The 23,780-nt window shown below is 43.7% G+C and overlaps 1 long non-coding RNA gene across 1 annotated transcript; it reads right to left on the bottom strand.

Moving 5' to 3' along the window:
• Positions 1-1,042: 1,042 nt before the first annotated feature.
• On the bottom strand, positions 1,043-16,083 carry LOC125163372 (uncharacterized). Its single transcript, XR_007151426.1, has 3 exons — positions 15,908-16,083; positions 14,121-14,294; positions 1,043-1,122 (listed from the first exon to the last, which is right to left on the bottom strand). It is a non-coding gene; the product is annotated as an uncharacterized LOC125163372 (long non-coding RNA).
• Between the last annotated feature and the right edge of the window lie 7,697 nt (positions 16,084-23,780).

Genomic DNA, 23,780 nt, shown 5'->3' on the forward strand with positions numbered 1-23,780 from the left:
ACAGAATTTTTGTGTTTTTAAAATTTTTTTTACTTTATTATTTATTTGTTTGTTTGTTTTGGGAAAGAGAGAGAGAGAGTGGGGAAGGGGCAGAGAGAGGAGGAGAGAGAGAAATTCCACGTTGTCAGCACAGGGCCCGATGCGGGGCTCGAGCTCACGAACCGCGAGATCACCGCCTGAGCCAAAACCGAGAGTTGGCCGCTTAACTCACTGAGCCGCCCAGGCGCCCCTAATTTCTGTTTTTCTGTGTAATCTCTACCCACCCATCGTGCGTGTGCTCCGCACATCGCTTATGTTTTAAGATGCATGGTGGGGGATAAGCTAGTCTAAAACCCCAAACGTCGGTCCTGGGGAGGAGATCGTTGAGTATGGAAGGGTACTAGTAATAATAACTAACTCGGCAGCTTTTCTGTGTTCTCGGATGACCTTGGAAAACTACACCATACATAATCACTACTACACAAAAGTAAGGCGTCTGGTGAGTACCCTTTTGAATATAGATGTTGTCTGTCCAAAGGCATCGGCCTTAGAATGGTCTTCCTGTTTTTCTTACCAGCGTGCAGGATTTGACCATGCACCGCCCTCGTGTCATGTCTTCAGAATTGTCCTCAGGCCGTGGCTACAGGGAGAAAGGAAACTCTGGGGAAACCCAGGAGGGCCGGGCTTCTCGGGGAAGCTATTGCAGAATGACACTGACGGCCGAGAGTGGGGAGAAGGGAGCCCCTGCCCCAGACGCCTCTCTTACTTCCCCAAGCTGGGTAGGTCTGAACCCTTGGATCTTTGTCTTCTTTTGTTCTCTCCTGTTTTCTTTCTTTTTTTTTTTTTTTTTAATTTTTTTTTTCAACGTTTTTATTTATTTTTGGGACAGAGAGAGACTGAGCCTGAACAGGGGAGGGGCAGAGAGAGAGGGAGACACAGAATCGGAAACAGGCTCCAGGCTCTGAGCCATCAGCCCAGAGCCTGATGCGGGGCTCGAACTCACGGACCGCGAGATCGTGACCTGGCTGAAGTCGGACGCTTAACTGCGCCACCCAGGCGCCCCTGTTCTCTCCTGTTTTCAGCGTGTCTGCTCCTGGTGGCTGAAGGCATCTTCTGAGAGCACTCTCTCCGTGGTTTCTCTCCCTAAAGAGAACCGGGCGGAAATCAGAACTGGGTACGCACGTCTTCTCTACGAGGGGCGCTAGAAAACTTCTTTACTCTGAGCCTTCCTTTTCTCACTTCTAAGGCGGGAATGATGCCGCCAACCTTCCAGGAACTGTTCGGATTTGGATTCCTGACATACAAAGACCTCGTGGTTCATGAGTCCGAGCCCTGCGTCGGGTTCTGCGCTGACAGTCTGCCTGGGATTCTCTCTCCCACTCTCTCCTCCCCTTCCCTGCTCTCACTCTCTCTTTCTCAAAATAAACAAACTTTAAAGAAACAGAATAACATGAAATGGAAAACCATTGTTTTCTGTTCACTTACATATCCCCGCTGTACGTACTTACTTCTAAAACAATACCCAAGTGTGAAAGTCCCATTGAGAACTGAGCCTGCCTGACAGACACTTTGCAATTCTAGAAGTTATATCACGTAGTGCTTAGTGATGGTAACAGGTACACCAGCTTAACCAAATTTTAACAGGCTCCAAACAGTAAATATGAACTCTGCTAATTCAGTCCATTCAATGTAATTACTGTGACCTTTTAGTTTCAGGTAACTATTCAAATTAATGGAAACCCAGAACTTCATAGGTTTTGTAAAAAAAAAAAAAAGAAGAAAGAAACATTCACTCTTTATACTCATGTTTACCTTAGGGGATGGGATTCATAATCCATATGCAAAGACACTCTAGTCAATTTTACTGAAGCACTTTGGTACTGGAATTTCATCCATGTATTGAAATATCTTGAAACCGTTTTTCTGTTTTTATCTCTTCTGCAATTAGGGAAGTTGTTACCCAGGCAATTATTTTTTTTTAATTGTATTTATTTATTTTGAGAGAAAGAGAGAGCATGAGTAGGGAAGGGGAAGAGAGAGAGGGAGAGAGAGAATCCCGAGCAGGCTCCACACTGTCAGCATAGAGCCTGACACGGGCTCAGACTCATGACCTGTGACATCATGACCCGAGCCGAGATCAAGAGTTGGACGCTCCACTGACTGAGCGACTCAGGAGCCCCCTACCCAGGCAACGATTAGTAACAACATATATAGTCAAAGTCATAATATATAATTTTATATATGATCTTTGCAAATGTGAACAAAATTCATGATTCACTCGTTCTTTTGTCACTTATATTGAGGGTTACGTTGTATTTTCAGAGTCATTCTTGACATCCCATGAAAGATGAAAGTAGGTTGTGTAAATCGGACACACTGTTACAAACCTGTGTGATCCCAGACCTAATTTCCTTGGCTGGCCTTTTGTTCCCTCTATGACTAGAGGTTGGCTTCCGTGTGGTGTCCCAGCGCCTGTCACACTAAGGAAAGGGACACAAGAATACATGAATGCGCTCAAAGGAAGTGACTTACGTGGTGACCTGGTGAGTGTCTAGTGCCTTGTCCCTCCCCAGTCCTGGTGCTGGGAAGGCGGGAAGCCCATACCCCTGGGCCCCCGAGCCAGGTATTGGCCTCTTTACGTGGGCTGCCAAGACTTACCAACTTTGGGCGCCCCCCTGACCCAGTGAAAGCCAAAAGACATGTTATGGAGCTCACTGTCACCCCCGTATCAGAGCACATGACTTTGGCACTACTTGTTTCCTGGGTCAGCAGTAATATGAACATGCAGCAGCTCAGTCAGAATGCAAGCCATTATTTCTAACAAATTTTGAACCCAGGGCAATCTCCGTGACCCGGCTGGGTTCCTCAGTGCCTCTGGCTTTAAGCTAAGGACTGCCTCAGATTCTCAGGTACCTCCTGCAGAAGCAGGGCTTTGCCAAACATTCCAACACCAGTCTCATAGCCTGTATTTTCACAGAATTCTAACAAATCAGTAAGAGAACATTAAAACAAAACCAAACTACGGTCAAAACAGCACCGGAACAGCTCAAAGTAGAACATAATGTCCAAACGCCCAATTAGCTATTGGCAAGGGGCCCAGCAAACATTACTCTTGAAGAACATGCAGACTGCAGCCACAGCGGGTTACCTCTACAAGACCCATCAGTAGGGCTGAACTTGAAACAAACCAACAAGCCACGATAAACTTGTGAATATTGGAGAAAGGATTGGAATACTGGAAACTTTTACCAAGTATAAAGAACAGCACGGAGGGACCAGAGCCCGCATACATTGCTGGAGAGACTGTAGCCCGCCATGATGGGCAGCCAGTAGGCCGTGAGCACTGAGCTGGAGGTAAGGCCTGGCCCAGCACCCAGTCACTGCACTCCTGCTTACATATTCGAGAGAGTGATTACAGACATCACCCAAAACACACGTACGGTGAGACGCAGAGAAGCTTTGTTGATAATACCCCGACACAGGACAAAACAACAAAGCACAGTTCCCATCTAAAGGAGTACAAATAATTAAATTTTGTTTTGTCCATGCGCCACGGGGTGCCCTACATAAAGATTGGGCTATGGGTTTGCAAACAGTTCTGAGCTGTCATGTTGATCAGAGAGCATCATGCGACGTGAATGAGGGTTAGGGTTAGGGTTAGGGTGCACCCTTTTCATGAAGATCAGAGACAGGGAAACCAACTCATGGAGTGTTGAAGGTCAGAAGAGGGGTTAACTGCCCTGGAGTTTGGAGGTCATTGACTGAGAAATCTCGAGAGAAAGGTCTAGAGTGCTGGCTGTTCCGTGTCTTCATGTGAGCTGGGTCCCAGGTGCATCCACGTGCAGTCACCAGGCTGTGCACTTAGGTTCAGGACACGTCACATACTTATGCTTCTCCCTCAGTTAAAAAATATTACAAGGAATCGCTCTCTGTTCTTTCATCTGGTGAGGTTTTGAATGAAAAACTCTCTCACCCCAAGGTCCTTGGTCCCTATAAGTCTCCTCGCAGGATATTTAAAAAATAGAATAAAACATGCTTCCTACTCTGGCGATTTTGACCGAGGGTAAAGCACACCACATTCTTCAAAATAAAAATTAAATATAGATAAAGAATGTATGAAAAATTTAGCCTCTAAGTTATATGTTATTCTTTCCCTGAAAACAATATCATAAAAAAAGCTTTTATTCACGACTTTAATACTAAACAATATACTGTAATATATTCAGGATCCTAAAATAATAGTTTATGCCAGGCCGTTTTTCATCTCTATGTTGCGCAAACATTTTAGATTCCATTATTATTTACCTCATTTATTTTTATGAGGTGTTGTAGCTCGTCAGATTAATGTTGAAGTTTGACCTTTGAAGTTTGGTGCACCGCTCATAAACTTCATATGAATAAAACACAGTTTGTTACTTTCCAGCTTTGAAGTTGAGCGGAGAATAAAGAAATACATGAAATGAGGCCGTATAAACTTGCGTTTGATAGCTGCTCCTGATTTCCAGGACATCCAGTTTTGGAGAATTTTGGAATCAGTTTCAAACCCTGTTGAGCAAGATTGGCCCCTGATGGAGGAGGTAGGGTGTATACCTAGAAGAGATCATTAGTCGTGGCAAACACACGGGCAGAATGTGGAGCACAGCTCTGGAGGACTCTGAGTTGATTTGTCGCAGAAAGAAGCCTGGCCAGTGATGCCAGAAAGGGCTCTAAAGAAATAGTAATCCTATCTCTGGTGTTAGGCAGAGAGAAAGCAAGGAAAACATTCCAGGTGTGAAGGACATACCTTTGCATGATCACAGGTGGTGCGATGGGGAAAAATGGCGATTTTGCAAAAGAGGAGCACAGTTCCGTCGGAAAGGGGGAAATCAGCTGTGATGGAGAAAGAGAGACATCTGGAGAGCGGGCTTCAAACTGGATCATGCAAACGGCTGCAACACGGAACATAAGCTTCTCATTTAGAAAATGAGAAGTCATCAGACTCATTTAGCAAGAGGTCGGCATCATGAAAATGGTTTTGTGTTAGACCGACTCTATTTCTGACTTCTGGATACATTAAATATATATCCAAGAGAACTTAAAATGGAAAGGCAGCAGCGATAAACCAGCTTTTGAAATAAGCGGCTCATAAGGTGATAGGGTCCGGACTAAGGGTGACATTGGAATCAAAGTAGGGTTGCATTTCAAAGAGACTTGAAAGGAAGTTTGATAGGATTTGGTAACTCTTTGCATAAGATATGGGGAGAGGGAGGAAATATCCCTATCTCATCCGGGAAATGAAAGAAATGAAGATAAATGGAAAATTCAGAAGAAAATGCAGAACTGAGGAGAGAAGAAAATGGCAAACGTCTATCAGAGCGAGTTAATTTATAAAGTGTGTTTGTATTTTAATAATTTAGCATGTGTATATATACATACCTATACACAAATTCAAGTATACATAAAAAGCCTAGTGTGTGTCACAGTGCAGTTTTAGAACGGATGTGATTCCCTCATCCCCACTCTTGGATTATCTTCCAGAAAAACTATCTGTACGAAAATCTTTGCGTCAGGTCTGTTTTAGAGTGTGCGCGTGCGCGCGCGCGCATGTGTGTGTGTGTGTGTGTGTGTGTGTGCGCGCGCATACGCACGTATAAAAGTCAGGCTAAGGCTCAGTACGAGAACACAATTGGGAACAGCAAGCAGACCCCGAGATGGAATCCTGGACAGGCCACTTTCTGCTCAGAGGGTCCCGAGGACCATCGCTGGTGGTCAGTGGAGAGCCCTCATCCCTGGCATGTTTCACTACTGAGGACGGACCCTTCCCATCATAGCCTGGACGAAGGGGGGATTTAGGTTATGAGCTCCGCCATTCCAGTCGGGCATAAGGATCGTCAGATTGCCAGCTTTCGCCAACTGCCTTGGAAGCCTGGGGAAGGTGGGTCGACCACCGTCTTTGGGGATGTTGTGAAAGCCAGACAACCGCACTCCCAGCCCAGACAGAGTTTAGGAAGAGCCTCGTGCTCTCGCAAGAGAAAATCAGGCCCGGGGTTTGCTTGGAAGGGAGGCCGAGTTGCAAGAGGGCTGGCTAAACAGTTGTGCAGACTGTCCCCAGGAGGGATAGAACCTGTGACCTGAAGGGTGACATCGGTGCCAGAAGGCTGAGCTCCACGAGCTCACGGGCTCTCCTCCGGCACCCTGGCTTGCCCTGCACCCTGCGGACCTCGTCCAAGGCTGATGCCTGGAAGGATACTACTAGTCTCTCTCCCATCCCCCTCTTTTCATGGCCTTCAGGCCGACGATCACGGTCAAGGGCCCGGCATAGCCCAAATGGGCATGTGCGGTCCTGCTTCAGGACGAAAGCCTTACTCACTATAAAACCACAGAACCAGAAATGGGGACAAGGAGCAGGAGTATGTTGGGGTGTCAGCCCATACTGCATGGAGGCTCACTCCTGCGACTTAGGATTTAACACGATGACGATTTTAGCCATTCTGCCAGGTATCAGGTGACATCTTATCACGGTTTTCGTTTACATTTCTCTGATGATGAGTGATGTTGAGCAACTTTTCACATGTCTGCTGGCCATCTGTATGTCTTATTTGGAAAAATGTGTATTCAGGTCTTCTGCCCATTTTACCAGATTATTTCTGTTTTTGTTTGTTTTGTTTTGTTTTGTTTTATTGTCGTTGTTTTGTTTTGAGTTATAAAATCAGCAGTATTTTTATTTTTTATTTTTATTTTTTTAATATGAAATTTATTGTCACATTGGTTTCCATACAACACCCAGTGCTCCTCCCAAAAGGTGCCCTCCTCAATGCCCATCACCCACCCTCCCCTCCCTCCCACCCTCCATCAACCCTCAGTTTGTTCTCAGTTTTTAAGAGTCTCTTATGGTTTGCATCCCTCCCTAAGTTTTTTTTCCCTTTCCCTCCCCCATGGTCTTCTGTTAAGTTTCTCAGGATCTGCATAAGAGTGAAAACATATGGTATCTGTCTTTCTCTGTGTGACTTATTTCACTTAGCAGTATGTTTAAAGATGCAAACTTTTTGTTAGAAGAGCTATCTCATTTTTTAGAGGAAATCAAATAAAATATGACATTTTGATCAAAACATTTTTCCTTTGTACCTTGGGATGAGAAATACTTTTCTTGGGCCCATTCCTTGAGTTTCCTTCATTGAGTTTCTAAGAGTTCCCTAAATGTTTTTTTTTAAGGTCTGTCATCGATTTGAGAAGGGACTGAGCCCAAGTCCTTCTGATTCAGGTGATCAGGATTTAGGAGGACCAGTGTGGTAATTCTAACCAAGAGCTGTTTACCTGTAGAAAATGAAAAGGACCTCAGAGCACTAGAAAGTCATAGAAATTGTATACTACAAAATGCAATATTATATATATATATGTATACACATATATATGTATATATATATACACATATATATGCATATATATACACATATACATATACACATATACATGTATATATACACACATATATATGTATATATACACATATACACATATACATATACACATATACATATGCACATATACATATACACATACACATATAGACACACACATATATATATATACACATATACACATATATATGTATATACATATGTATACACACACACACTGTACATGCATATTCATTATTTACCTATCACACACTTTTCTGGGACTAGGATCCAGAACTGTAATCCAATCTTTCATATGATCCCCGGTTCCTAAACGTATAAGAATCAATGTCCTCAAGTGTATAGTGACCTTTGTCATTTGGGAACAGAATTAACTTGTTCTTAGCATCTGAACACACACACAGTTTACTGGAGCCCCGGTCCTTGCACCGAGCCTTGCTGGATCCTAATTAAATCCACATTTCTCCTTCCTTCTGGAAGCAAGGGAAATTACATCCCATCTCTTGTCACACCATAGGTGCGGCCAACAGAACAGAATGCGTGACCCGGGAAGCAGGTCGTGTGTTGAAAATAACACAGCCACTAAACTTAAGGAGTCGAGTCTTTGAATCAGTGCTCAGGGGAGAGCCTTTTGTTGCCCAGAATACTTATTGTGGATCCCACAGGAGTAAGATATAAGGAAGTCGACCCATTTTCTTTCCATTGTCTTCGATTTTGATAGCAGTTAGCTGTCCCCTGGCCAGCACAGTCTGGGAAGTCTGCACGCCTGCTCTACTGCAGGTTCTGTCTCTGGTGGAAATGAGCAGGGCACAGGTCTGTCACCAAAGCGGCGGATTCCCATCTGGAAATAATCGCATGCCCGAGGTTCAGCCAGTTAACTCTTACATCTGTCGAAGGAATATTGGAAAACAAAAACAAACCAAGGAAACCCTGAAATGAACCTTTACATATACAATGCTGCACGGCTCAGGAAACGTTTCAGTTTAGCAGATTAAATGTAGTTTAATTTGCTTGCTGAAAAGTCTGCATGAGGAGGAAACACTGTTGAGAACCCCAGAAATGAGAATTCCTTCATGTGTTTGTAGCCCTACCACAGTACTTGGTATTTCTGCCGTGAGGTCCGCGATCACAAGCTCTGCGGGCAGGTAAGCTTTGGCTCAACGAGATGAAATGTCAGATTTTTTACATGTGGTATTTTTTTTTTACAAACTTATAATTTTGAATGGTGTAATTATATTCAACTACAATTTGCTACTTTTTTTTTGCAGTGAAAAGATTGGATGGGAAAAATCTAATTGTACGTTCAGGAAAGCAGATATTTGTATGTTAGGAAATCGATTTCAATGTTACTAATAATAGTGCCATAATTAAGATATAAAGAACATTTAAATGGGGGAACCTGGGTGGCTCAGTCAGTTGAGCCTCCGACTTTGGCTCAAGTCATGATCTCACAGCTCGTGGATTCGAGCCCCACATCAGGCTCCGTGCTGACCGCTTGCTAAGAGCCTGGAGCCTGCCTTGGATTTTGTGTCTCCTTATCTCTCTGCCCCTTCCCCGTTCACACTTTGTCTCACTCTGTTTCTCAAAAATAAATAAATGCAAAAAAAATTTTTTTTAAAAGAACACTTAAATGGATATTGTCTGACAATAATTAATAGAATATAGACAATGAAACGAAGGTTGTGGAAATATGTAGAAGGTTTTCTAAATAGGTTACCAAAATTATTCTTGATAGAAATAAACAGGAAAAAATTACAACCTGCATTCAGTTGCATGAAGAATAACACGAATGAAAAAGGTACTAGGTATTCCTGCGTATCTATTAGTCACGCTCAAATTTATTTTTTCTATCTCATTAATATCAATTACTATTCACCATTAACCATACTGAAACTATCATGAGACTCAACTTCACCCTTTTGATGCCTTATGACATGATTCTCCCTCTGAATGCACTTACCGAACTGCATTTTATTTTAAGCTGGAAAAGACATAACTGGAATTTATTTCACATAGTAGACAGAACAGATTTAGCTGCCAAAGTATACAGTCATATCTGCTGTTACCAAAAGGTCGAGAGACCTAGGAATCTCCATATTTCATGGACAAAGAAGATATAGTTTTGTTTGCACATAAATCTATAAGAAAATTATTCTTGGAAAATGTATTACTTGTTAAATCTCAATATAAGGGAGATTTTTATTTGTGTATATTTACATTTTGCAAGAAGAAAACAAGACGGCCAACTTTTGGAACTGCGGGGAAATAGGAGATCACAGCAAACACTGCGGACTCTAACCATATTTGGATGGGCTGCTGTCTCAGACTATTGCCAATTCCTCACAGAAGTGAGAAAACCATGGTTACACATGGGGGACACTGCCAAGGGAATCCTGTGACTGTCTCCGTACGTTGTTCGCACAAATCAGCAAAGAGTGGTTGGCAGAACGCTGGTCTTCGGGACTAACCACTAATTTAGAGGAAACATAGGCTCACAAACCGTTTTTACTTTTGGTTATTTTATATCGTGTTTAAAACTTTCTTGGGGCACCTGGGTGGCTCAGTTGGTTAAGTGTCTGACTTCACCTCAGGTCATGATCTCACGGTTCATGGGTTCGAGCCCCGCATCGGGCTCTGTGCCGACAGCTTGGAGCCTGGAGCTGCTTCGGATTCTGTGTCTCCTTCTCTTTCTGCCCCTCCCCCACTTGTGTTCTGTCTCTCTCTATCAAAAATAAATAAATGTAAAAAAAAAAAATTAAAAAAACCTTTCTCTAAATGTCTTGAGTACAAGGAAAAAATACAGACAGCCAACACGAAATGAATTAAATTAGAACCACAGAACGTCTGCTTCAAACTGTATTACTGGCTCCAGGTGATGAAGAAAATGATATATTTTTTCTTCCAGATCAGCAGAGGGAAATTGCTTGTTTATACTTGCCCTCGGTAACGGACATTCTATCCAGGACTTCCCTTCAAAATCGCCACAGGAGAGATACTTCTCTACCTAGTATTATGTGGGCATTTACAGTTTTAAAAATATTTTCTTGTGAATTTTGCTCTTCACAATTACATAGTTACTAAGACATAGTCTAGATAAGACTGTAGTAAAATGTGTTATTGAGGTGTTCCTATGGGACCGCTCTGAGGGTGCATGCGAATGTAACTTAATACCTGCACATTTATTAATTTCGGTATACAAGTACACTTCTCCTGGAAAGGCTGGACTGTCTCGGGGCATTATAATTGTTCCCTTGGTTGTTACCACTACGGAGCATAAGATTAAGGAACAAAGATTTTGATCAGCCACCTTTCTTTGTTTTAATGGAGAAAACTCTTTCATATATATCAGAAAGAATAACTGATCAGGGTCGCGTTTATTTACACAGTTAAAATGTGAAGATACTTTTATTGCAAACATTCAAAGAAGAAATAAGTATGTAGCACGTAAGTGAGAGTCTCCCTTAACTACCTAAGACTCCTTTTGAGAATAATTGCAATTTCTTCCCTGAGGAAATCATAGCTCTTTTTCCTAAAACTGAGCATGATCCCATTTTTGAGATGCCCCTGATTGCCGTATTAATTTGATTTTCCAGGCTGCTATTTATACTTGCCTAGAAGTGCAAACGTTATTTCATACCTCCCCGCTCGAGTCACATTGTTTCAAACGGTTAGAAATTGACTACAGGACTAATCATGTGGTCAGATGTGGTTGACACCTTCCTTGAGTATTTTTAGCCTCAGTTTTCCAGTCTTCACAACAAGGATGGTGCAAATATTGGCCTCCGAAGATTGCTAGGAAGAACAAAGGGAATGATAGATCTGCACACTTCTCATCTCTGAATATCCAACAAAATCACGGTTGTGAGTCTCATGGATAAACCGGGAAATTCGCAAGGAGCATGTCAAGAGTTTGTGTGTGGTCAACAGCATTGTACAACACGGCTGTTCAAGCGATCCATGATTTCCTCAGAGAGGTCGACGCTTGATGCCAAAGTCAGAAAGAGGCTACTTAGTGATCAAAGTAAAACTAAATAAAAAGCACAGGGGATGAATGCCTACTCAAGTCCAAGGGACGTCACCATCTTCTGAGCCATGCAATTGCAATGGCTCTCGAGTGGAGAAGAAGTTGAGGTCAGTCTCTGAACTTCTGGCGTCAGGGCTTAAGAATGCTTTGATTAAAGTTTCCTTGCTGATATTCCCACTGAGGTCAGTGTTTCCTCACCCAGACCAGCGACCTGTTTTCTCCTGTCTTCTCCTCTCTCCCTCGTCTAGATCTCGCCTGTTGGTGTTATGCCGATGACAGTTAACAAAAGGGAACCAGTACTCGGCTGCTTACTTCTAAATGAGCTTGTTCCTGTAAAGTAGCTGTCGGAAATTATGTTCCTCTCAATCATTTCCACAGTGTGGGCTCACGTCACCCAGGGCTCGGAAACAGTTTTCATTTTCTGCATCCATTAACTGGTCCAGTCAAACTAACCTTAATTGACAAACCGGAATTCAAATTTCTGTCTCAATGGCCTTGAAAGTATTGAAATGTCATGAATATATTGCAATCGGGACACAAGTTACACATTCTTGACAAATCCTGCTCCCTTGGGTAAGCGCCGTGACCGTCCAGCTCATATAGGGATTCGGAAAAAATGACATTTTCAACCAAGTGTTATTAATGATTTTTTTTTTGGTGGTAGTGGGGAACAAATGTCATGTGATCCACACATCCAACTCATCTGTGGCTGTTTAAAAATCATTTTAAGCCCATGTTCCTAATAAGTTATTTGTGGAGCCCATAGGCCAGATGGTAGGAAACAAGGCATTTGTTCACACACAAGCACACCCCAGACCTTGAGGATGTCAAATTTGGAGCAGCCATGCCCCAGCCTCCTCCCCTTCACCTCGGGTGTGTGATGTCACGAAGACCCATGGCAGCATCAGTGGCCCGTGGGCCTGGGCCAAGGCAGAAGTTTCCCCAGGCTTTATTTTTTTCTGGGTGATAGGATGTATGGCCACCGAAATTTTTAATATGCGTTACATTGCAGGCACATTTGTAAACACTATCAGTGGTTTGGTGTCCTAAATGGTGTCATTTCCTGTGTAGTTCGGCATCCTAAATCGTGTCGTTTCCCGTGTAGTTATTAGCCACGTCCCTTAGGCAGGAATTGAAAGATGCCACATGGCAGAGACTGCCAGACTCTGGGGTAAGACGAAAAACCACAGCTAAGAGTGCTCAGCTAGAGGCGCCAAACTCTTGACGTGCCAAGTAAAATACGCACGTATCCACCACCTACCCCCAAGTCATTCATTCGTTAGGAAGAGGCACACTTATTGAGCAGCTGCCGGGAGCATAGGCACGAGCAGGAGAGCAAAGTCCCGACCGTCCTCAAGCCACTATTGCCCCGAAACACTGTCACGTAGCCAGAGGAGTGGGGGTAGAAGCAGAAACGCAATGCTTTTAATCGATACCTGTTGTTTTTATGTAAGAATCCTGTAGGATCTCTATGGCTGTCGGTTCACTTTAGACTTCTGACAGTTTAATTTAATTTAATTTTTTTCTAAAATTTTTTTTGGTTTATTTATTTATTTGGAAAGAGAGACAGCTTGAGCGGGGAAGGGGCAGAGAGAGAGAGAGAGGGCTTGAATCCACAAAACCGTGAGATCGTGACCTGAGCTGAAACCAAGAGTTGGACGCTTAACCGACTGAGCCACCCAGGTGCCCCTGACAGTTGAACTTTAGAGGACATCTTTGGACCGTAGTGCATGCCTTCCTACATGGACCATCATATGTTCAAAAGGACAAAACACTACCAACATACCCTATCACACGCAGCCGGACTTGTGGATTATTCTTATCTGTGTATAATTCATGGAGATATTTTTAGGCTTCCTAAGACTACGTATCTTTCACTATGCATCCTTCGTGTATTCCCTGTCTGACTTTATAGTTTTCGCTATTATTATAATTTCTTCCTGGTTTACATTGCTTTTTTTTTCTCCACATTTGAGGGCTCAGATTTAACATCAGTTACGGGGGTGGGTCCTTCCCAGATCTAAAACACTTGAGGCGCCCACCCAGATGGTGAGCCAATGAGTATTCACTCCACCTTCCTCAGGCTGCTCACTGAGTAGAAAGCCAAGAAAGCTTGTCTCTCATATGTATCAGGCGTTTGCAGAACAGCACTGAAATCTATTTGAGTGATAAAACTTCCGATTTGTGTTTTTCCACATCAAATGTGCTTCTCCAAAGTAACCAACATGTGATGTTCATTAGTTTTATGGTGTAAGTTCATATTTGTAGAGCTGAACGTGAATGCCTACTCTTCCAATTTGGCTTTTGAATACTAAAAGGCCACTACTACCTAAATTCTGGAACACTGGACCTTTATGACGGAGATCATCAGGCTCCACGGGACAGCCAGGCACAGAGTTGCTGAACTCCCAGCCCACGTTGGCCAGCAGTTTCTATCCTTATCTTCACCAACTTTCATCTTTTTAATTTGGGTCCGTTTCCTCTAGGTTTGTGGTTAGTTCCAGTATTTACCCCAGTGACAGCTATAGCTCTCTCTTCCCAGATTCTACAGACCTAAAACGCCTGCAAGTTATTTATGTGAATTTGTTACAGTAGTCTGTCAGCTCTGTGGATTCCCAGCTTCCAAATTGGTTAAAGGTTGGATCAGTAACCACGACTAAACACAAAAATCAACAAATATCTTTTCCAAGCAGCCATGTCACGATCACTTAGGTACTTACTTAATTTCCTTCTCTCCTTTATCACTTTTCCTTTGGTTCGTTATTTCTGCTTTCAGGTGTAGCCTGGCACTGGAGAACCACACATCACTGCTTTGCATTGTTCAGCCCTGATATGCTTGTACACTCTTTCTTATTTGCACGGCTTGTTTTTGGACCCATGCTAGGATCATTATTCTGCAAACAAAACAAAACTCTGCAAACTTTGCTGCTTGTCTAGTGTGAGCATACCCTTGACAGAAGGCGTATTGTATATTTCAAATCTCCCAAATCCTCTCTTAGTCCCTAATCTGTGTTTCTTTCTTTCTTTCTTTCACACACTAATTGGACATATGGGGCCAAGGACTGCCTTCACCTAAGTGTGAGGGGAGGCTATAGAGACATGTAATAGTGGAGATTGTGTGACTTAATGTGAAGAAAATCGAGTTCTTTCCTTGGCTCTCTCATAGAATATCCGTATGCCTTCAAGCATCTTTTTGTACCCCGTTGTGTCTTGGGTTCATCATGCATCAATTTCGTGAGGGTGTACGATAACATCTCTAACATCAAAATCTGTGGTTTTATGACACTAGTTGTGGAAGATAACAAGGTACTCAAAATGGCAGCAATAGCACAGGACGTGAAAGTTAGCTTTCTGCTCCTTCAACCTCCTCAAGAAACTACCATTCGGTGTGTTGCACATGATCACTAATATTCTTGGGGCTCGGGAAGGCAGTGCAGTGGGAACTCTGTGATACTTTATTTCATATGCTAATTAACAGTATGTTTATAAATTTAGAATCGGTCTCCGCCTCGGATTCTCCCTGAATTCCAAATATATTGGCTTATCGGTGAAAAGAAAAATGGGTGTTCTCACCATCAGTGAACACAGGACTTCTCAAATTTCACCTTATCAAATACTTTCATAAAATTAATTATTTCCAGGAGGCCTGGGAGGCTCGCTCAGTTCATGAGATCGAGCCCCACGTCGGGCTCTGTGTTGACAACATGGAGCCTGCTTGGGAGTCTCTCTCTCCCTCTCTGTCTCCCTTCTCCTCATCCCCTGCTCACATACTCTTTCTCTCTCTCAAAAAAAAAAACATTATTTCCTTTGTGCCCACCTTATGTAGTACTTCCCCATTTCCTACATTTTTAGAAAGCTCTTGAATTCACCAGCATACCATTATTTTATTTTTCCCTCAGAATCTTACAGTTGTTCACACTAGGAAACAGTAAATTGCGAATAATAAATAGTAAATCCGTATTTAGTGAATATGGATCCCTTCCTCCAAATTGAGAGGCGTGAATATCAAGAGGTAGTAAGCAAGGGTCTGACCTGGTGCCTCGCCATTGGGTGTCCCCTCCTTGCACTGCCGTGTCGAAGATACCCTACTGGGCTGGTCATGCCATATCTCATGGGGGCCATGGTGGAAGCAAATGCATTTCACCCAACCCTGTTCACTTGTACTCAGCTTCCTGATCTCACGTGTAGAAATCTTTGCCTCAGTGCCCACAAGGGATAATTTGGCACGTGTTTTCAAAGCCCTTTTACTTTTTGCCAGTGGGGGATTTTAAAAACAGACCCCTGAGAAACGGTTGAGTGTCAGGCATGTGGCAGACTGGTCACGAGTCAGGGCTCAGAGGATGATAGGAATGTCTCCTCCCTAGAATGGTGTGACAAGTCAGTGACTTGATTATGAGTTAAGTGCTTAAAACACTGCTTACCATATACCAGGTGCCTGGTGTGACCCATTATTTTTGTTAGTGGCACTTATTAATATTAGTCACTCTGCCCCAAGGGATTGACCCACCTTCGACACCTTCTTACTGGCTTTGCTGTTTGTCTTACAACCTTGGCTCCGCTTTCTTCATGCAGCATGGGGTGCTGCCTCATGACTTCCTGTCCCGCTCCCTCAGCCTGACCAAGCGGCCATTTTGAAATCACCAGGAAGATTTATGAATAACAAAAACTTCTTTTCAATGTACATCTCCAGTTATGTGGTTATATGGTTTTAGATGTTCTCAAACCAGAATCCTCGTATTCCACTAGCTTTGTGACATCAGACAAGACACTACTCTAAATATCAGTGTCTTTGTCAGCTTCATGGTGACACCATACAACTGTATCTCATCGGTTTCCACAAAAATTAAAGAACCATATGTATGCATGTGGTTAGTACAATGTGTGTTGCATAGAAAATGCTGAAGACGTATTAGATTCTTTCTCCAGAGTATAATACATAGCCATATTTTGGAGTGATTTCTGGGTTTTAACAATAGTTTTGGGAATTAAAATTATACCCTTAAACTGCTTAAAGATACTGGAAAATCATCTAGGAGAGCATCAGATTCTCGAATTCAATCTGTTATAATACTAAAGTTGAAAGGAATCTTATAAAGTTTCTAATATAATTTTTCTTGATGTACGAGGAAAGTGAAAATTTTTATTTCATAGAAAGAATTAAAGTAAATGCCATTGGAGTAAGTATCTTGTGATTCGTATCATGACATCAGCGATGTAGATTTATTTTCTTAAAACAAAAGGAACAAACTTGCATTAATTAAATACTTATTTTATGCCAAGCACTAGCCTTGTATTCTTATAGCTTTCTACAAGCTGACTGCCACCCATCATCCTCTACGCATTACCCATGAAATCAAATCCATGGGTTTTGTACATTTTATAGCTATAAAAGGAGAATTACACATACTTGTAAGTCCTATGAGATGCAAATTAGATGCCCCAACAGGTACACGAAAATGGCTAAAGTTTGGAAAAGGAGAAACCGAAATGGAGACAAACTGCCTGTAAGTGGGAGCCAATGGGACTTACTCGATGATTTATTAAAATGCAGAATGATGCAGTTACTTTGGGGCGATGTTGTAGCAGTATCTTTTTTAATTTTTTTTTAACGTTCATTTATTTTTGAGACAGAGAGAGACAAAGCGTGAACAGGGGAGGGTCAGAGAGAGGGAGACACAGAATCTGAAACAGGCTCCAGGCTCTGAGCTGTCAGCACAGAGCCCGACGCGGGGCTCGAACTCACGGACCTCGAGATCATGACCTGAGCCGAAGTTGGCCGCTTAACCGGCTGAGCCACCCAGGCACCCCTGTAGCAGTTTCTTACACATGTAATTTATCATGCGATCTAGGAATCCCACCCCTCAGTATCTGCCCAAGAGAAATGAAAACCTATTACCACCGAAAATAGCCTATGTACACTATCTTTATCCCCGGGACCAGGAATCTTTCGTAGTCCAAACAGCCATCACATTTTGCAAAGACAAACCGTGATGCATCCGCACGGCAGAATACTACTTGGGAATGGAAATGGAGCGGATGCCTAGTACCCCAGCAGGCAGGGGGACGCGGGCAGGACAAAGCTCGCTGGGTGTGTGCCTTTCCTACGGCTGCTGTCACCAACTGCATGAACTTGGCATAGAACACAACCGTTTTATTCCCGAGTAGTCCTACAGGCTAGAAGTCTCAAGCTGATCTTACTGGGCTGTGCTTTCTCCAGAAGCTCTAGGAGAGAGCCTGTTTGGGGGCCTTTTCCAGTTCCTCCGGCGGCCTGGGGTCCTTGACACGACGTCCGTTGTTCCATCTCCCAAGAGCATCACTCCAGGCTCTGCCTCCGTCATTACACACAGCCTTCTTCGGCACAACCACAGCTCCCTCCTCCGCCTCTTCTCTGCACGCCTGTAAGTACACCGGGAGCCACCTGGGTAAGGCAGGCAGGATGCTGGCCCCATCTCAGGATCCTTGGCTGAATCACACAGCCAAGGTCCCGGCTGTCACACAAGGCACCATCCCCAGGTTCACGGACGTCTTTGGGGGCTACTTTCCCGCTGACCTCACAAAGCAAAACTGCCAGACACAAACGTCTACAAGCTTTACGTTTGGATGAATAGAAACTTCTGGAAAGGGCGACACTTTTCCTCTTTAGAGACGGTAATGGTGACTTTTAAAAGCACTAGCATACTCACTTTTTTTTAACCATTAAAATGTTTTAGAAGCGGGAGAGAAAAGTTTGCTGTGATGAGCAGAAGCAAAGCAATCCATTCGGGTTTAATACGACACTAATTAGCTTGTAGGCCACACCAGGGTCCCAGCTATAAAAGAGAACATTGGAGAGCAGACTGGAAGTACATCAAAACTAGGTACAAATAAAGCCACGTCAGTATAGTTTCCAGGAAGCACGTATGGGAAACCCAACTTCCTGGGTATCGCCAGACCGTCTTTGCTCGTGCCTTTAATCTAACTAATTGCCGTAGTTAATTTTAATGTCCTTTCAGTCCCAAGCTTGCCAATGATGGATGAAGGACACAACGAATTTTCTTCAGAGAATTTCAGAGAATTGGTTTAAAACCTAACCAATTATTTGTGTGTGTGTGTGTGTGTGTGTGTGTGTGTAAACTTAAGCTTCAGTTTGTTTTCAGTGAGATTCTAAAACATGCCTTTCAAATATCTGTAATTGTACTCAAGTGTTTAAAAGCCGCAAATTCAACCAAGGTGCGCTGACCGCTCTCCAGCTCAGCCTGGCGCGGTGTTACAGACACAGCAGTGCACCCGGTGGGTGCGGACTGGCCACCCTAGAGAGGACATGTGATTCGGGGAGCCCATAATGAAACACACAATGAGGCATGGATTGTTCAGTTGGTTTGAAAGCCACAAATGTGCACTATTCCGAGCCGCATGCTTTATATGTGCTGTATGAAAACCTTATAGAGGGGGCGCCTGGGTGGCGCAGTCGGTTAAGCGTCCGACTTCAACCAGGTCACGATCTCGCGGTCCGTGAGTTCGAGCCCCGCATCGGGCTCTGGGCTGATGGCTCGGAGCCTGGAGCCTGTTTCCGATTCTGTGTCTCCCTCTCTCTCTGCCCCTCCCCCGTTCATGCTCTGTCTCTCTCTGTCCCAAAAATAAATTAAAAAAAAAAAAAAAAAAAAGAAAACCTCATAGCAAGACGAGCCCTGACGGTCTTCCAGCCCCACAAACTCAACACACGGTTAGAGGAGCCTTAGGTGCTCCTGGAGTTACTGCCAGAGGAAGACTGTGGCCAACCCCAACCCTCTCTAGCTTAATGAACATTTGCCTTCAGTTTTATTTTCTTGTTTTCTTTTTTTTAAATTTTTAAAATTCCTTTAAAGTGTTTCAATGTTCATTTATTTTTGAGAGAGAGAGAGAGACAGAGTGAGAGCAGGGTGAGGCAGAGAGAGACAGAAAGAGAGAATCTCAAGCAGGCTCCAGGCTGTGAGCTGTCCACACAGAGCCTGACACGGGGCTTGAACCCACGAACCATGAGTGACACCATGACCTGAGCCGAAGTCAGACACTTAACCGACTGAGCCACCCACATGCCCCTATTTTCTTGTTTTCTATTCACAGACCAGTACTTTCCTTTAAAATTGCAACAAACACCATAGAACGTAATGGTATGAAGCAACTTGGGGGGGATGGAATACAGTCTGGAAGCTATTTTGTTATCTGTACACACATTTTGGAAAGACTCTTGAAGAAGGGAATCTGCTTAGAAAACAGGCTTCCAGTACTTGTTCAATTTGAGATTCAAGTACATTGTGTGTGTGTGTGTGTGTGTGTGTGTGGCCCAGCACTCAACTGTCTGGTTAAAAAAGATCTATGTGTTTATCACTTTATTCTGCTGAACAATGAAAAATGGATAAAGAAGACATTAGTGGAAATCGATAGCTTTTTGAGAAGCATCGGGCGAATTTATCTGCCTCTTGACTATACGGGGCATTCTCTGCATACAGACTATTCAGGATCACATATGGATGTTAAAATATCAGCAGAAATAAACAATCATTTTTAAGCCTCGGAGCTTAGAAGTTAAAAAGCATTAATAGGCAAGTAAATCATTTTCATCCAACAATAAGAAAATAGCAAATTAAATATAAATATGATTTAGGTTGGTTGGGACACTATTTCAAAGAGTTAACAGAGTGATCTCTAATTTCGTTCAATGTTACTTTGGTTTAGAAGGGAGAATGGGAACCCCGAATTTAAAGTAACCTACAACTGGGGCACCTGGGTGACCCAGTTGGTTAAGCGTCCAAATATCGATATCGACTCAGGTCATGATCTCATGGTCGTGGGATCGAGCCCCACATCGGGGAACTTGCTGGAGATTCTCTCTCCTTCTTCCCTGCTTGTGCGCGCACTCTCTCTCTCTCAAAATAAACACTTTACAAAGTAACCTACAATTCAGACAAGCGCTGCGAGGGGCGAGCTGGAGCAGGTGGGCCAAGAAAAGTGAGGGTGGGATTTCAAGATCCGCAGTGGCTGAGCTCAGCCTCGGGAAGAAATTCCCATATGCCAGGCGCTCCAACAACACATCTCAGAGTTTTGGGGGCCGGAAGTCTGAGATCAGGAGCCGGCACATCGGCTTCCCCATGAGGGACTCTTCCTGGTTAGTGAAGGACTGCTTTCTGTCTTCCCACGGAAGGAAGAGAGCGAGCTAGCTAGCTCACCTGTCTCTTCTGATTCAGCACGGATTTCATCCTGAGGGTCCACCTTCATGACCTCCCCACACCCCAAGCCCCCGTCCTGACACCACCACCTTGAGGGGCAGGTCTCAAAATGTGAATTTTGGGGACACAAACATCCAGTCCCTTGTCTATGGAGCAGAACCCCAGGAGGTTTTGCTGGCGAGCATTTTCACTGATGGATACCCACACTGTGGAGAAAATCAACGTGTTTGGAGTGTATGGGTAACAGATCTCTTCTGTAATTTCTGGTAACTCTCTCAACGCAAATAGTGTTTACTAAAGCCTTTGTACGCGGGCGTTGCACAGTTATCAGATGGAGACAGGTTCACATGAGAGCCCAACAAAATGGATGCATTTTAGATTAAGTATGGAACGGCGTTTCCACTGTTTTATTAACAGACATAATAGAGAGAATCGGAAATACATAGAGTTAATGTAATGACAGCTGTGGATGATGACGGTGGTTTGATGCCAACAGAATAATACGAAAACTCAATGCAAACAGTAACTGACTTCTCTGAATGCGTACCAGACATGTGTGTTTACTATGTGCGGATGGATGTGTGTATGTGTGTGTATGTCTGTATGTTCGCGTGTGGGCTTCTGAGAGACGGAGTGAGAGACAGAAGTGAAGAGAGAAGACAGGCATATCCACGAATCATAGCCAAAAAAAGAAAAAAAAGAAAAAGAAAAACAAAGGAAATCTCAGGGCTGCTGCCGAAAGGACATCGAGTCACTCGGTAGAAAGTTGTTCCAGACTCGTGCTGCAGGCCCGCGTTAGCTACCCAGAGATCAATATTTAAATGTAAACAAAGGACAGTTAGAAATATTAAAGCACTCCTAAAATCCAGAAATGAAAAGCATTTATAGGAATGAAAAGCAAAAGATATGAACACGAGACTCTAAAACCATCGAGAAGCAGATGCTTCCGCATATCCGCAAACGTCAAACCGTTTGAAGCATCACGTTGTTTTGGGTGACGGGAAAGCCTTGGCTGACATCTCTTTGAAAGTAGCAGGAGGGGTCACGTGCAATTTTATGTGTCATTCCTTCTGGTTTTCAGCGTGTTGTTTGCAACACGTGAGTCCCTAAACCATGTCGAGTTGAACACAGGCAGTCCTCATGTGATTGTGCTTTGCAGGTATTGGGGTTTTGTGCAAAATGAAGGTTACTGGCAACCGTTCATCGAGCAAGTCTACCAGGGCTGTGTTTCCAAAGGCGTCTGCTCACTGCACAGCTCTGTGTCCCCATTTTGGTGACTCTTGCCCACGTGTCAGCGGCCCCCCGACCGCCTGTTCACACCGAGACCTCAGTGGGGGCACACGTGAATGTTTTAAAAATACACAATGAAATAGGAAGGGTGGATCTCCTGCAGCCACCTCAATCATTCATTTGGGGACAAAAAAGAAAAAGAACAATTAAGTGTGTGCAGTAACTTGAAGAGATTCTTTTTGTGGCTGAAATTCCTAGTGAATTTCTCTTTAAAAAATTCAATGAAAGAAACTACGGACAATCATAAACCATTCAAAGCAAGACTGGCCCGAATTAACCTTCTCCATAACCCTGTGCCTCTCCAGAGATGTTACCTTTTTTTAATCCTTTTGAGTGAAAGAAAGGGAAACTTCAAGTAGCTATGATCTTTTAGAAATAAAAAAAAAAAAAAAAAACCTCATTGAAAAGTGAATGTATAACAATGCAAATACTTGGAAGTTTTACATTTGAAGATGCTCTTTATTTGCGGCATATGGGTTTTAGGAGACGATGATCTTAAAAGGTTAAACGTAGGAAATGGCAGCGACGTCCATCTGCAAATTAGATCTGTAAATGGACTCTGTTTCGTCCTTCTGCAAAATTTGTGTTAAAAAAAAATGTGCCGTTACCCTTTGCTTCATTTGGGGGACTTTAACATGTGAGAAGGATTGCAGATAAATGGTTTCCTGGCCCCAGATGGAATCACGGAAAACCCCGCAAGGAGCGTTGGGCTGTAGCTCTTTTTCTGGTGGGGAGAACCAGGCCCTCCTCAGATCACAGGAGGGCAGGTGGAGATGGAAGGTTGGAGAGACGCTAAACTTAGTTTTGAACCCCACTGTTGCATCTATCGGAGGTGTGACGATCCAGATTATCGTCCCTTGCTGCCGTTGAGTTTGCTTTTGTATTAAAGAGGATTAAATGTCTGCCCTCCTTTTGTTTTGAGGATGAAGCGAGCAGGTCTGTTGGGGCATGAGGACCCTTTGATTCTCAAGACAGAACCATAGTGATCACGTACCGTTATGTGAAGAAGTCGACTTCTCAGTCGGCCCACTTGGAAGATCTGGGGACGGGCTCCATTTTAAGGCCATGAATCCAGAGCAAAAATGGTATTGACAGCGGTGCTGTTTGCTTGTTCTATTTCTTGACCTGCTGAGGTCAATGCTTCTCACACTTCAGTTAGTTCACAAATCAGCTGGAAATCTGCTTCCACGTGGGGATGGCCTGGGTTTCTGCATCTCTAACAAGCCCCAGGTGTTGGCCCTGATGCCAGTCCCCGAACCACCCTTTGTGTGGCATTGACCCCGTGGCTAATGAGGACGCTGAAGCCTATTTCTAAGTCATATTGAACTTTTGACCCACAGTCCATCCAGAAGAAAGTGGGAAATAATAAGCTGACTTGGGTCGGGAACGTCTGGGAAGGGCTGGCTGCTCGGGGATGCACCTTGTCTCCTCCCATGGAGGACACAGGGCAGGATATGAGGGGTCAGCCCCACCCTCCACCCGGGAACTGACAGGGGCAGCTGCCCAGAGGGGAGTGTCACAGGAGGACAGACAACTAGCTTCTACAACACATGCATCAGGCACCCAAGCGAGGGAGGGCCTGGAAGGTATTCAACCCATTTTACTTGAGCCCAGATTTCTGTATCCTCAGCACTTGATACGGTTCTGGCACAGAGGCCAGTTCAATGAGTGAGTGATTGTGCCTTTTAAAGCATTTGGACACAAGTTAAGGATTTATCGGGAGCGATACTAAAGGAGCTACTTAAGGGACCGTGCTGACCACAACAAACTGAGGAAAACCACTTTGTGGAAGAAATATGATGGAAAAAGTCAGACTCAAGGCTCACAATTAAACCCAGGGAATCATTTCTATGTCTCTTCCTTACTTAAGCTCCTGGGGACGACCTTACCAGCGTCCATTTATAA

The sequence above is a fragment of the Prionailurus viverrinus genome, chromosome B1 (assembly GCF_022837055.1).
Source record: "Prionailurus viverrinus isolate Anna chromosome B1, UM_Priviv_1.0, whole genome shotgun sequence".
Lineage (NCBI taxonomy): Eukaryota > Metazoa > Chordata > Mammalia > Carnivora > Felidae > Prionailurus > Prionailurus viverrinus.